Genomic DNA, 12,740 nt, shown 5'->3' with positions numbered 1-12,740 from the left:
AGAGACAGAGCATGAACGGGGGAGGGGCAGAGAGAGAGGGAGACACAGAATCGGAAACAGGCTCCAGCCTCTGAGCCATCAGCCCAGAGCCTGACGCGGGGCTCCAACTCACGGACTGTGAGATCGTGACCTGGCTGAAGTCGGACGCTTAACCGACTGCGCCACCCAGGCGCCCCTAGTGTTTGTTTTTAAACAGAGACTTTTCTTTGTCATATTTTGAAGTTAGAGATTAATTATAGAGCTGGTTTACATTCTTTGGAATGCTGAGCCCCTTTTCCCTGTGTCCATTTCTCTTCCTCTTGTTACTTACCTTTTGATTCTGGGCCTCTGCACACTCCTGTCCACAAACAATTGCAACTTCAAAATGAATAATTCATATGGTTCATTGTATAATGAATTGGCATATCTGAGAGTAAATATGCTACCTTGTGTTCATGCAGGAAGCCTTTTGTTCTTTTGCAAGAGAAGAAAAAAATATGTGAGGTGTCAGAAGATGTTTGTGCTAAATTATGTATATGTTGGGCATTTGATTCTTACAGTCATGCTAGGGGGTATATTTAAATGTAGGGCTATATGTAACTAGGTTTTATTATACCTTTTTCAGTGGATAAATTCAAATATCATTTCATCTCTCAACAAATAGTGTTCATCTTCTTGAGAAAGGACAAATAGATAACTACTTCGCTTGTATCCCATCAAGATATACAACTGTGTGGAACTAAATATTTGCACTATGTGGTCATAGTGCCTTTCTGATAGGTAGTGGCTGTTACAGGCTGGCTGCATGACTGTGATTTATTATTTAACTATGGGCTGTGTTCACTTCAGCAGGGAGCCCTTCTTCCTGCAGCTCCTTTGAGATCTCTGACTGTCATCGCACTTTGCACAGTGGCTTGGACATCATTCTCAGTTGCGATCCCTCTGAACTCCTCCAAAAGTATTCATTTTCATAACCTCAATGGAACACACAGAGAATTCATGCCTAAGCTTATTGACTCTCTGATATCCAGTGTGTTCATAGGAGCATAAAACCATAGGCAGCTGTTCTTTTGGGTCCCAGTTGTCAGGTGGGAAATTATGAAGAGCTACATGCTGCTCTAAATAATTAAAATTAATACCAGAAGAAAACCTGCTCAATTAGCATCAGATTCCTTACAGATATGGAATATTAAACTAGTGTCTGAACGAGACAAGTGTGCATTTGTGAGATACAAATATTTAAGTAGGAATAATTTTTAATCTGCCTAGACTACTTAACAAAATATATCAATTCAGTGATTCTTAATAAAGAGGCTAAGTATTTGTGTGTGTGTGTGTGTGTGTGTGTGTGTGTGGGTGGGTGTGGGTGTATTTATTTATTAGGTAGGGAATCCAAAGAAGCCAGCTTTTGACATGAGCGCTTCTTCTGTCTTTCGCCTAGGATCCTTAACCCCAAAGCAGTCCTGCCTCCCCTCAATTTCCTTTCAATCGTTGATAGGATAACTTTTGGAGGACAGAGATGGGACCGGAGGGAGCCAGGAAAAAATAACATCTTTAATAGAAATATTGAATAACAAAAACAAGTTCTAATCTTGGAATGAATGTCAGGAAGACAACTGTGAGAATGTTTACTCTGTGGCCCTTGAAGACCTATATATAAAATACTTGGGAAGATTGTACCTCAAGCATTCCTGATATTCCATACAGCAGACAGACAGCGTTAGCAAGCACCCAGCATCCACTGCTCTGCTCCACATAAGAGCAGAGAAAAGCATAACAGTGTGAAAGGCTGTAACCAAGGTAAGAGTAAGAATATAAACAAGTTCTATTATTAGTCCTCGTGACTGTCAGAGCTTTATTCCTTTATATTTATGGCATGAGAAAGCCATAGTTTGTTTCCTCGGTATTTTTTAAATATCCACATCATTTTTTAAAGGCTTGTCAAATATAGCTTGCCAAATACATGACATTTGAATCGTTAAGGAATCATATTATGATATCCCAGATCTGAAAGTAGAAAGTGCATTTTAATGCTATCTTTTGAGAATTTGGGTCAGCTCTCCTGGGAGTTCTGCATTTGATATTCATTTCCTCTCTCAGCTGCATTTTTTTCTTTTCATTGAAAAGATGGTGCAGTGAAGCATATAGGACAGATGTTGTGTATGAGAAGGAAAACTGAAAACAAACAAAACTATGCAGTGGGATGCGATTGGGTGGAGATGTCATAGAATTCAATATGGCTTTTTCTCCAGAACATTCCAACCAAGTATAGCATCCATTCTTGAGGCTGCCTTACTGCTAAACTGCCTGGCTAAATATGACTTAAATTAGTAAGAAATATTTTATAAAAATAAACAAGGGACACACTGAGGAAAAGGAGAAGGAAAATGTCTAGGCTAGCTCTCCCGTGTGTTAATTGATTTGTATGTCAGTAAGCAGACAGTTGGTGTTGAAGTCACTTTCTGGAAATCCTTGAAAAAGAAAAGAAAATACACTGGTGCTAATTGTCACTGCCCTGGGCTGAAGGCCTATTTTATTAAAATAAGAGCGTTCAAAGGAGAGTGATAATAAATTGTAAATGAACTGTAAATTAGATCATCTGATGATTAAAAAAGAAATCGCTCTTTTAATCTATAGGTGCTTGTTAAATGATACAGGAGGCAGAGAGCCCCTGCCTGTCTTTTCTATGCCCTGGACCTGCTGTGCTTTTGAAACCTATAGATAAGTCAGATATGTTCCTAGCAGCTCATGGAGACCATTTCATCTTTATAAATGGGGGTAAAAATAAGGAAAAAATAAGAACCCACACACACTTAAAAAGGCAATGAGACAAAGTAACTTGGGCTAAGGAAGTAAAAACCCATCAGGGGAAGTTTTTTTTTTTAATAAAACATTTTTATTTTTGCTTCCTTCTTTCTTATCAGAATAAACTAAAGCTTTTTAAGGCCAGATGAGGTACTGAGACATGATCTAATCTGCCTTCCCCCGACCAGCCTGTGCTACATCAATAATCAGAGTCAGTGACTCAGAATATGAGAGTAGGGAAACTTGGGGAAGAGAGCAAAACTAGAAAATTAAAGACTTTGAAGAAATCAATCTGTAATGTTGCATTTTAATGTCTTAGATTTTAAAAAGCTATAGACTTCTTATCTCTCTCTCTCTCTCTCTCTCTCTTTCTCTCTCTGTTCATAAAGCTCTACTGAACCTTGTGTTCATTTCAGTGAGGGCTTTTTGTTTTTTTCTGGATAGACAACTTATGTGTGGGTATATGTTCAAATACTTGAGGATAAAAATATCCTGTGAGTAGTTAATCCATTGCTTCTTCAGAAGTGTAAGGAGAAGATGGGGCGCTCAGCCGGCTCAGTTGGTAGAGCATGCAACTCACTCTCAGGGTTGTGAGTTCAAGCCTCACGTTGTGTGTGGAGCCTACTTAAAAAAAAATTGAATGAAAAAAAAGTCTAACAAGAGAAGGGATAGAGGGAGTGGCAGAGTAAAGAAGCAGGGCAACATCAGAGACAGGGGATGATAGAAAGGGCAGAGATTTCTGAGAGATGCCATCCACCATGTCCCACAAAGGAGTGTTTCCCCATCATTGGGGTCTGTCTCCCACAACAAGCTTCACAGTGCTGTCTGGATGACAGATGGATGTTCATGGAAGCTATTGACAGGCACAAAATTGCTATGTAGGTAGATAAGGGAGAGAAGGAGAAAGGGAAAAAGTTGGAAGTGTCTGTGGCCTGGCGGGCAGAGATGGAAGGAGACAGAAAAGACAAAGGAGAAGGAGAAACATGGCGATTGGATAATCTGTGACAGCACTCTCATATTTCAAGAAGTTCATGGACTCTGTCTGTGCCTTTGTCATTGTCAGTCTACAAACATCAGACCTAATTATTCATTCAGATATATACTCCTAACTGTGTTTGGTCGACTGTGCCTATCTACCGTGTTTAATGCAATCCATCACCAAGTGGGAGAGACACTTCATAACCTATATTCTTCATTGAGAGTCCTGTGAGCTCTAGTCTCTAATTCTTCAATGTGTTATAGCCAAAATGATTAGAGGACCTTTATGTTTCCTTTTGCCCAGGAAAGTTCTAATTTTGTCTGTTGTCCCATGTATTTATATATTTAGCACCCCCTTTTACTCTGCAAATGGTTCCATTTTGAGAAAATGTTAGACGGTCCGTTTATCAAAGTGGATCCAGCCAATGTGTTCCAAGCCACAGTTGTCCTAATATGTCTCGTTAGTCCTGTCTCTGAGAACTTTTATCACTCCTACCCAGTAGCTAAGGTTTCTTATAACAGTTATTTGGTTCATTTAAGAGGTAGAGTTTACAAACCTTTAAAGTCCCTTATGTGTTACAAGTAAATCAGGAAATAACTACTTCAAGAGTAGCTACTGTATACTGTGACCCTTTGCAATCTTCAAATATACCTGGCTGCACCCGCAAGAGTATTCAAGGTTGGGCTGTGTAGGAATCTGGGGAGTGATTGAGGGAAAAGACATGACCGTGAGAGGCAGTCACATGCAACAAGCTTAATTGGGCAGTGTGTGGACAGGGTTGAGTGAGAGAGCAATTCCCTCACAACAGGTGACTATGCACAAGCTTATGGCACAGAGGCCACCATCCTGAAGGGGAGGAGGGTGTGGTAGTGCCTGGTGGAGAGGGCCAGCAGGCTGGGGCTTCCCTGTCTGGGTGGTGTTGCTTAAGTGCTGCAGGGCATCCTGGGTCAGAGAGCTGTGAATGGTAGCAGTATCTTGGGGGCTCCATGGCCCAGGGCTTTCTGTGACTCATACATGTGGGGTGTGCAGGAGTATGTGAAGGAGGCAGCTGCTCAGTGGTTAAACATCCCTTTGGGCTATTTTTAGGACAGTTGGTTTGTAAAATTTGAGATTGGTGCTGGTGGGCTTTTGAGCGACTAGGACTCAGCCTGCTGAGAAGAAATAGCCTAGGAGCCCATTACCAGGGTCATCCTTGGCTTCTTTACGTAACAAGCTGATCCTTGCATCTTCTCAGACCACAGTGAATGAAGGACAGGACCATTCTGTGTCCCAAGGGCCCCTGGGTGGCTCAGTTGGTTAAGTGTCCCACTTTACAATTTTATGGATTCAAGCCCCGCCTCGGGCTCTGTGCTCAAAGTGCAGAGTCTGCTTGGGATTCTCTCTCCCTCTTTCTCTGGCCCTCCTTCACTTGTGCTTTCTTACTTTCTCAGAATAAATAAACAAACCTAAAAACCAACCAAACAAAGACTTCAACTTGTATGCTATATTACCCTCACATTGAGAGGGAAAGTAGCAAATACCCGGGCAAACCAGTGGCCTTTTATTCATCAGTTAAGGCTTTAAGACAGTTTTCCAAACATAGAGCAGTGAGGCCACCCCTGCTGCGTCTCCGACTCCTTGCCATTGTGTAATCATAGTCTCGTCCTCTTTCCTCGCACAACTCTGAACTGTGTCCAGGCGGACGTTTCCACTGCAGCATGGCGCACAACGGGATCACGTTAATTTGTAGTCGTTTATGATGCCGATTTCATTAATATTTATTCTTACACTGCACTCAGCCTCTGAGCAAGCTTAATAGGTTTATAACATCATAGGATTCTCTCAGAGGTCTGTCGCCAAGATGAATATGATGGTATAGATAATATGGCAAATATTAACTTTTCTCCGTTCTTAATAAGGGATGCTCTCCTTGACTGTTTTCAAGGACATGGAGGCTAGAATAGAGTCTAAAATTATAAACTCTGTATCAACATTTATGAGCCAGAGCCCACAAAACAAGGAAAACTTTGGTTCTTTTTTAGAAAGCTAGGTTTATTCAGAGTTTGTCCAAGGATCCACATTAATTAAGTACCTTGGGTCTTCTCTATAGCACAGCCCCAGGCACCTGCTAGTGGCTGGGTGCTTAGGTCTGGCCAAGACCGGTAGCCTACTGCTAACTGTAGTAATAATAGTCCTTTGCATGAGTCCAGTGTTTCACCCTTGTAAAATAACCTGCCATGGGGCGCCCGGGTGGCTCAGTCGATTAAGCATCTGACTCTTGATTTCAGCTTAGGTCACAATCTCACGATTCATGAGTACAAGCCCCTCATATTGGGCTCTGCACTGACAGAGCAGAGCCTGCTTGGGATCCTCTCTCTCTCAATCTTGCCCCTCCCCCACTTGCATGTTCCCATTCTCTCTCTCAAAATAAATTAAAACAAACAAACAAACAAACAAACCCTCCGTGAGTGCCATTGCCCTTCCTGCAAACTTCCTTACATGTGCCTCTCCTCCCTCTCACATTCACCCCTACCTGTAATTGGACAATGTACTCAGCTACAGGCACTCTGCCTCAACTCTTGAGTAATGCGAGCTTCTGTCTCACTTTCCTTTTTCCTTTGACTTCCAGGCATCGTCATCCTTACTTAACTCAAAAATATTCTGCATTTTTCGTTCACTTTTTTTCTATTAAAATTTTGGGAAATTCCAAGATAGAAGCAAGTAATTTCTAATTTCTTACCTGAAGATGACCACTGTTAACGTTTTGCTACATTCCTTCTCATCACCATGGATATTGCCCCGGGAGAGGGGAGAAAGAGAATAAGATATGTAGGAGAGTTAAAGATTGAGAAAAATAAAGACAAGGAGAGAGTTCGAGGTAGGAGCTACTACAGCTGAATGTAAGTTAAGGGAGACAGAATACACACACTTGAGTATTTTATGTAGCACTGTAGTTATTTGGCAGGTTTCTTTCTCCCTTAGAACTATACTGTAAGGATTTCATATTTTTTCTGAAATATTTAAGATCTCCCTCATGCCAGATTGATGTAATAGGAGGTATTTATTACATTTTGATGTTCTTTTCATACTTTATTCTAAAAACCACTGTAATAAATATGTTTGAAGATAAAGGTTTATCTGTTTCCTAGAATTATAGTAGTTATGTTGTGAATACTTGGTATTCTTCTAGAGTGTTTTAAATGCATACATTCTGTATGAAAGCAAGTCTTTGATGCATGTTGCTAAACTGGCCTCCGATATACTTTGCTTAGATTCACTACCACGTTCCTACTTTCCCAACCCTTAACTCCTATTATCTACATTTCTTTTGAAATTTTTTTTTCTGATTTTCAGTTAAAAAAATAAAAAATGATACTTTACTGTGTCCTGTTTTGGTGACCAGTGTGACTGAATAATTTTGTATTTTGTTGTTCTTGTTGTTAGTTGGCTTTTCGTTTTTTCAGTAAATTTCCTATTTCTGTCTTTTGCCAAATTTTATTTCACGGGTTTATTTTCTGTAACTTATTTGTATGAGCTTTTACAAATTAGGATTTCACGCTGCTTTATCATTCCTTTAAAACTCGTTAACTGAATGTCGGATCTGATGAGCACAGAGGACTGTGTCTGCCGTAGCTTGAAAGGGCTCCGTGCTTGGACAGCTGTGCACACCCAGTCATGATGTTCACGTTGACTACAACTTGCCTCTGCCTTTCCTTTTTTTAAAAATTTTTTTTTTCAACGTTTATTTATTTTTGGGACAGAGAGAGACAGAGCATGAACGGGGGAGGGGCAGAGAGAGAGGGAGACACAGAATCGGAAACAGGCTCCAGGCTCTGAGCCATCAGCCCAGAGCCTGACGCGGGGCTCGAACTCACGGACCGCGAGATCGTGACCTGGCTGAAGTCGGATGCTTAACCGACTGCGTCACCCAGGTGCCCCTGCCTTTCCTTTTTTAATTTGCGTAGTTATCCATCTTTTTCTTTATAGTTTCTGTCTTCACTGTTTTGTTTAGGAAAAAGTCCCACATTATTCCTTTTCTTTAATTTATTATTTTATTGTTTTTGTAAACTGCCCCCCCCCCTCCTTTTTCTCTATGCATTTAACCTCTTAATCCATTTGAAAGGATTTTGGCACATGCAGTGAAGTGAGCACCTTACCTTTTTTTTTTTTCTTTCTAGCCCAATAGTTAACTAATGATTCCAACATCACGTCTCCACTTATTAAAGAATTTATCATAAAACTGCAATTGAAATGACACCTCTGTTTCTAGATTTTCAGTTCAATTCCATTAATCTGTTTTTATATTACTGTACTAGTAACATGCAGTGATTTTTTTTCCCCCTGTATTATGCAATTTAATATCTGAGAGTCAAAATAACCTTGTTTATTTTTTAAAAATGAATATTCTTCATAGTGATTGTGGGTATAGTTTTATCGTCATCTTTCCATTATCCTATCCCTCAAAAATATATAACTTTAATCTCCGATTCTATAGAATCTTGCTTCCCATATTCACAGATACTGTTCTTAAAATTCTCTAATGTCTTCATCCCTAAATCCAATTGCTTGTTAGCCAGTCTACCAGTGTCAATGACATTTTATTGTATATTATAATACTTGAATAAATAACTATTCTCTCTTTGTAAATTTTAACCTTTTCCAAAATCATAGGCTCTTTCGATGCTGGCTCCTTCCTGGCTTATCTTTTTTATTCACCTTGCCCTCTCCTTGTATAGAGTAAACCTTACATGTTCCTCTTCTATCATTAGGAGGGACCTTTGGGGGTAGGTAGCTTTGAAAATGTATCATGAAACATTAAACAGTTTGAGGGAGGTTAGGCTGAATTCTGGAGTACAGACTGGAAAATATTGATATACTATTTAGTTTTTGAAATGATATTTTTTAACTTCAATTCTTTTCTAGCAGCAGATGGACTGGTACTCTTCAGGGCAGGCCTAATATGGTCGAAACACAATTGTAGGAAAAAGGTTTCTGTAATACTTGGTAAGAAGTGTGAGATACAAAAATCTATGTCTTGTTTCAGATGTTTAAGGTTCTCTTATAAAGTTAAAGATACTTGAAAAATTCTGAAAGTACAGTCACCATTGCCATGGCACTTAGTTTCTTAGGGTCTTTCACTGGAGGACTTGCAATGTTTCCATTTTTTCAATGTTTATTTCTTTTTGAGAGGGAGGGAGAGAGCAAGTAGGGGAGGGGCAGAGAGAGAGGGAGACAGGATCTGAAGCAGGCTCCAGGCTCCCAGCTGTCAGTGCAGAGCTGGACGTGGACCTCAGACCCACAAACTGTGAGATCGTGACCTGAGTCGAAGTCTGACACTTAACCGGCTGAGCTGCCCAGGCGCCCTGCAGTTTTACATTTATGATATTTTACAGAAAGTTCCATGGTGTACCTGTGTTGCTCTGCCTCCCCTACGATACACATGTAGAATAGATTGCATCCAAAGAGAGCGTATCAGAAGTAGTGTAAGAAATGTGTTTTCACTTCAAAATCCATTTTTTAATTTTTTTTTTTTTGGATAATGCTTATTAATTTTTGAGAGAGAGAGGGAGAATGTGAGTGAGCTGGGGAGGGGCAGAAAGAGAGGGAGACACAGAATCTGAAACAGACTCTAAGCTCTGAAGTATCAACATGGAGCCCGACACAGGGCTTGAAGCCACGAACTGTGAGATCATGACCTGAGCTGACATCAGAGGCTTAACTGACTGAGCCACCCAGGCACCCCTCTTTGAAATCCATTTTAATGAGCTGGATATCCTTATAGAATACCCTCTGTGAGTTTTCTCCCATCTTACAATTTTATTTATGCTGTACCTTCTTTAATAAAATGGAATTATGGGGGCGCCTGGGTGGTTCAGTCGGATAAGCGGCTGACTTCAGCTCAGGTCATGATCTCACTGTTTGTGAGTTCGAGCCCCGCCTCAGGCTCTGTTCTGACAGCTCGGATCCTAGAGCCTGTTTCTGATTCTGTGTCTCCCTTTCTATCTGCTCCTCCCTCGCTTGCACTCTGTCTCTCAAAAATGAATAAATATTAAGACAAATTTTTTAAAAATGAAATTATGATTTTTTTTGTTGGCAGTATGGGAATTAGTTGTACGTGTCAGAAAATGGGATAATCAGTTGGGCTATCTCTATTGAAAGAAGCAGATATACCCTCCTGCTAGGTCCTGCCTTCCTCATAAGTCCCACTAACCTTTCTGCCTTCGACTCTTACCTGTTTTACAAGGGTTACCCAGGATGCATCAGTTTCAGTTCCTACACAGATTTTCTACATGAGTCTTGGTATTCTTTCTTGGTTCAGACATTCTCCACCTTCCCCAGATCAGTCAGTAAATCTAAACATAATTGTGACAACAGATTAGATTGAGCTTAGGTATATGGCATTTGCTTGCTTAGTTTTCTTGGTATTTACAATATTATGAAAGATCTTATAGATTACTTTCAGAAAAAGAAAATCACTGTAAGTTGTTTCAGTAGTTATGACTTTACATTCATAGGAGGTAATGCTATTTTAAAATGGAATTATGAGATTGTAAGTAAACATTTTGCCATATATGTACATTTAATGTATATTGATATTTTATTTGTCATATTGATATAAAATCTAGATAAAAATAGCATATCTCATTATAAAATATTCACTGTATACTTATAGTCTTTTAATTATCCCTGCTTTCTTTGTAATAATATTTATATAAACAAAACGAAAGGCACATCACAAAGTTTAAAGATTTTGGGGGTCGTGTTGCTTGGTTATCTATGCGAAGTTTAACTCTATATAATTGAGAATGTTCACTAAGGAATGACAACTAGTAGATAATTGCTCATGTGAAAAAAGTTATGTCTCCACATTCTCTTACGTGGTAGATACTGTGACTGTCTCTTCGACATCTGGTCCACCCATCTCATGTAACTTCCATTTTGTTTGGATGATACTGACCAGTTGGTCACACGTACTGTCTCTTGAAATGGTGATTGGTTCTTGTAATACCCTAGGGCTCAGTTAATTAACACATGACCTTCCATTCTCTAGAAGGACCGATTTAGGTGATTTCTTCTTCAGTAGTTGTATGAGGAGGGGAAACCTCTTTACCCGCTTATCTGGAACTTGGCTCTCCTAAGACCAAGGCCTTTGGATCATAGGACGCTTGATTTCTTGATGATGATGCTGAGGTGCCCAGGCAGCAAACACTGAATTACACCTTACCTCTATAACTTCCCTGTTCCATCATCAAATAAACCCTTTACTGATCTTGTCAGTTTGAGTTGAGTTTCCAGTTATTTGCAGATGAAAGAAACCTGATTTATGTACTCAGTGCTGTAGATACAGTTCTGACCTGGATTCCAAATTGGGAACCTAAATTCTTGTCTTAGCTTTTCCATTTACTTGCAGGGTGACCTGAGACAAAGAAGTTACTTTTATTTAGAGAGGAGTAGAATGAGGTGACATAAAATGCTCCTTGTAGGTCTAAAACTCTAGAATCTTGTGATCCTAAATTGGGTTCCAAATTAAAAGCAGGGGTAAACAAAAACCAATATGTATATTTTGTTTAAGGAAGATCATTAACTTGTTCCAGAGCTAGACTCATCCTCCAGGAACTTGTGGCAAAATACAGACCTTGAGAGTCGGATGACAGGTTTGTGCAGTCTCTGGGATACATTAAGGTGATGCACATCAATGTTTCATCTGGGTAGACGTTACCATGAGCATATAATGCCACGAATTTCCTTATTAACTATGTGAGCCTTTAGTTTTATTTCTCTGAGGTCTTTTATTTCTGAGATTCTGAAAATTACAATTTCTCTGTTGCACACACATACACAATACACAGTTTTTACATTCTCAATAATGCCTTGATATAGAAACTTGCCAAAACCTAACAATCACAAATATTATTAGAAGTAGTATTTGTTTTCATTTATGGTTCATGATAAATTACATTGTTTATATTTAAAAAATGTATATATATATACACACTTAAGTTTATATATTTATTTATTTATTATTTTTTTTTTATTCAACGTTTATTTATTTTTGGGACAGAGAGAGACAGAGCATGAACGGGGGAGGGGCAGAGAGAGAGGGAGACACAGAATCGGAAACAGGCTCCAGGCTCTGAGCCATCAGCCCAGAGCCCGACGCGGGGCTCGAACTCACGGACCGCGAGATCGTGACCTGGCTGAAGTCGGACGCTTAACCGACTGCGCCACCCAGGCGCCCCAGTTTATATATTTATTTTAAGAGAGAGGGAGTGTACCCGTGTGCACATGACCAGAGGAGGGGCAGAGAGAAGGAGAGAGAATCCCCAGCTGTCAGCTGGGAGCTGTTAGCAGAGAGCCTGACTCTGGGCTTGATCTCACTAACTGTGAATTCATGACTGAGCTGAAATCCAGAGTTGGACACTTAACTTACTGAGCCACCCAGGTGTCCATAAACCAGTATATTTTTAATTGTTGTCTGTTTTCGATTCACAAGATTTACTTTAATAAATGAATGCCAGATTTTGTGTTTTTTAAATCACTATGACTTTTTTTTTCATATTGCTTAAAAATGAAAGCATGAAGGGGCTCCGTCAGTTAAGCGTCAGACTTTGGCTTGGGTCATGATCTCGCGGTCCGTGAGTTTGAGCCCTATGTCGGGCTCTGTGCTGACAGCTCAGAGCCTGGAGCCTGTTTCGGATTCTGTGTCTACCTCTCTCTGTCCCTCCCCCACTCTCACTCTGTCTCTCTCTGTCTCTCTCTCTCTCTTAAAAAATAAACATTAAAAAAAAAATTGAAGACATGAAAAGTGTCATGGCTATTATAATTTTTGTTTGTTTTTAAGGACACGCAAGTATGATTTACCTTTGATCATTGAAACTGTGAGCAGAGACAAGATTGCATGAAAATTACCAGAACTAAATTTAGACTTGTCAGAAGATACAATCTTATAACCTTTTAGGTTTTTTTTTTTTTTTTATATAACTATAAAGCTGCAAGC

The 12,740-nt window shown here is 39.8% G+C and overlaps 1 protein-coding gene across 11 annotated transcripts in view; it reads left to right on the top strand.

Moving 5' to 3' along the window:
• Positions 1-12,740, top strand: part of CACNA2D1 (calcium voltage-gated channel auxiliary subunit alpha2delta 1) — a 496,257-nt gene that overhangs the window by 144,761 nt on the left and 338,756 nt on the right. The window lies entirely within an intron of this gene.

The sequence above is a fragment of the Prionailurus bengalensis genome, chromosome A2 (assembly GCF_016509475.1).
Source record: "Prionailurus bengalensis isolate Pbe53 chromosome A2, Fcat_Pben_1.1_paternal_pri, whole genome shotgun sequence".
Lineage (NCBI taxonomy): Eukaryota > Metazoa > Chordata > Mammalia > Carnivora > Felidae > Prionailurus > Prionailurus bengalensis.
This window is presented reverse-complemented; position numbering and strand designations above follow the sequence as displayed.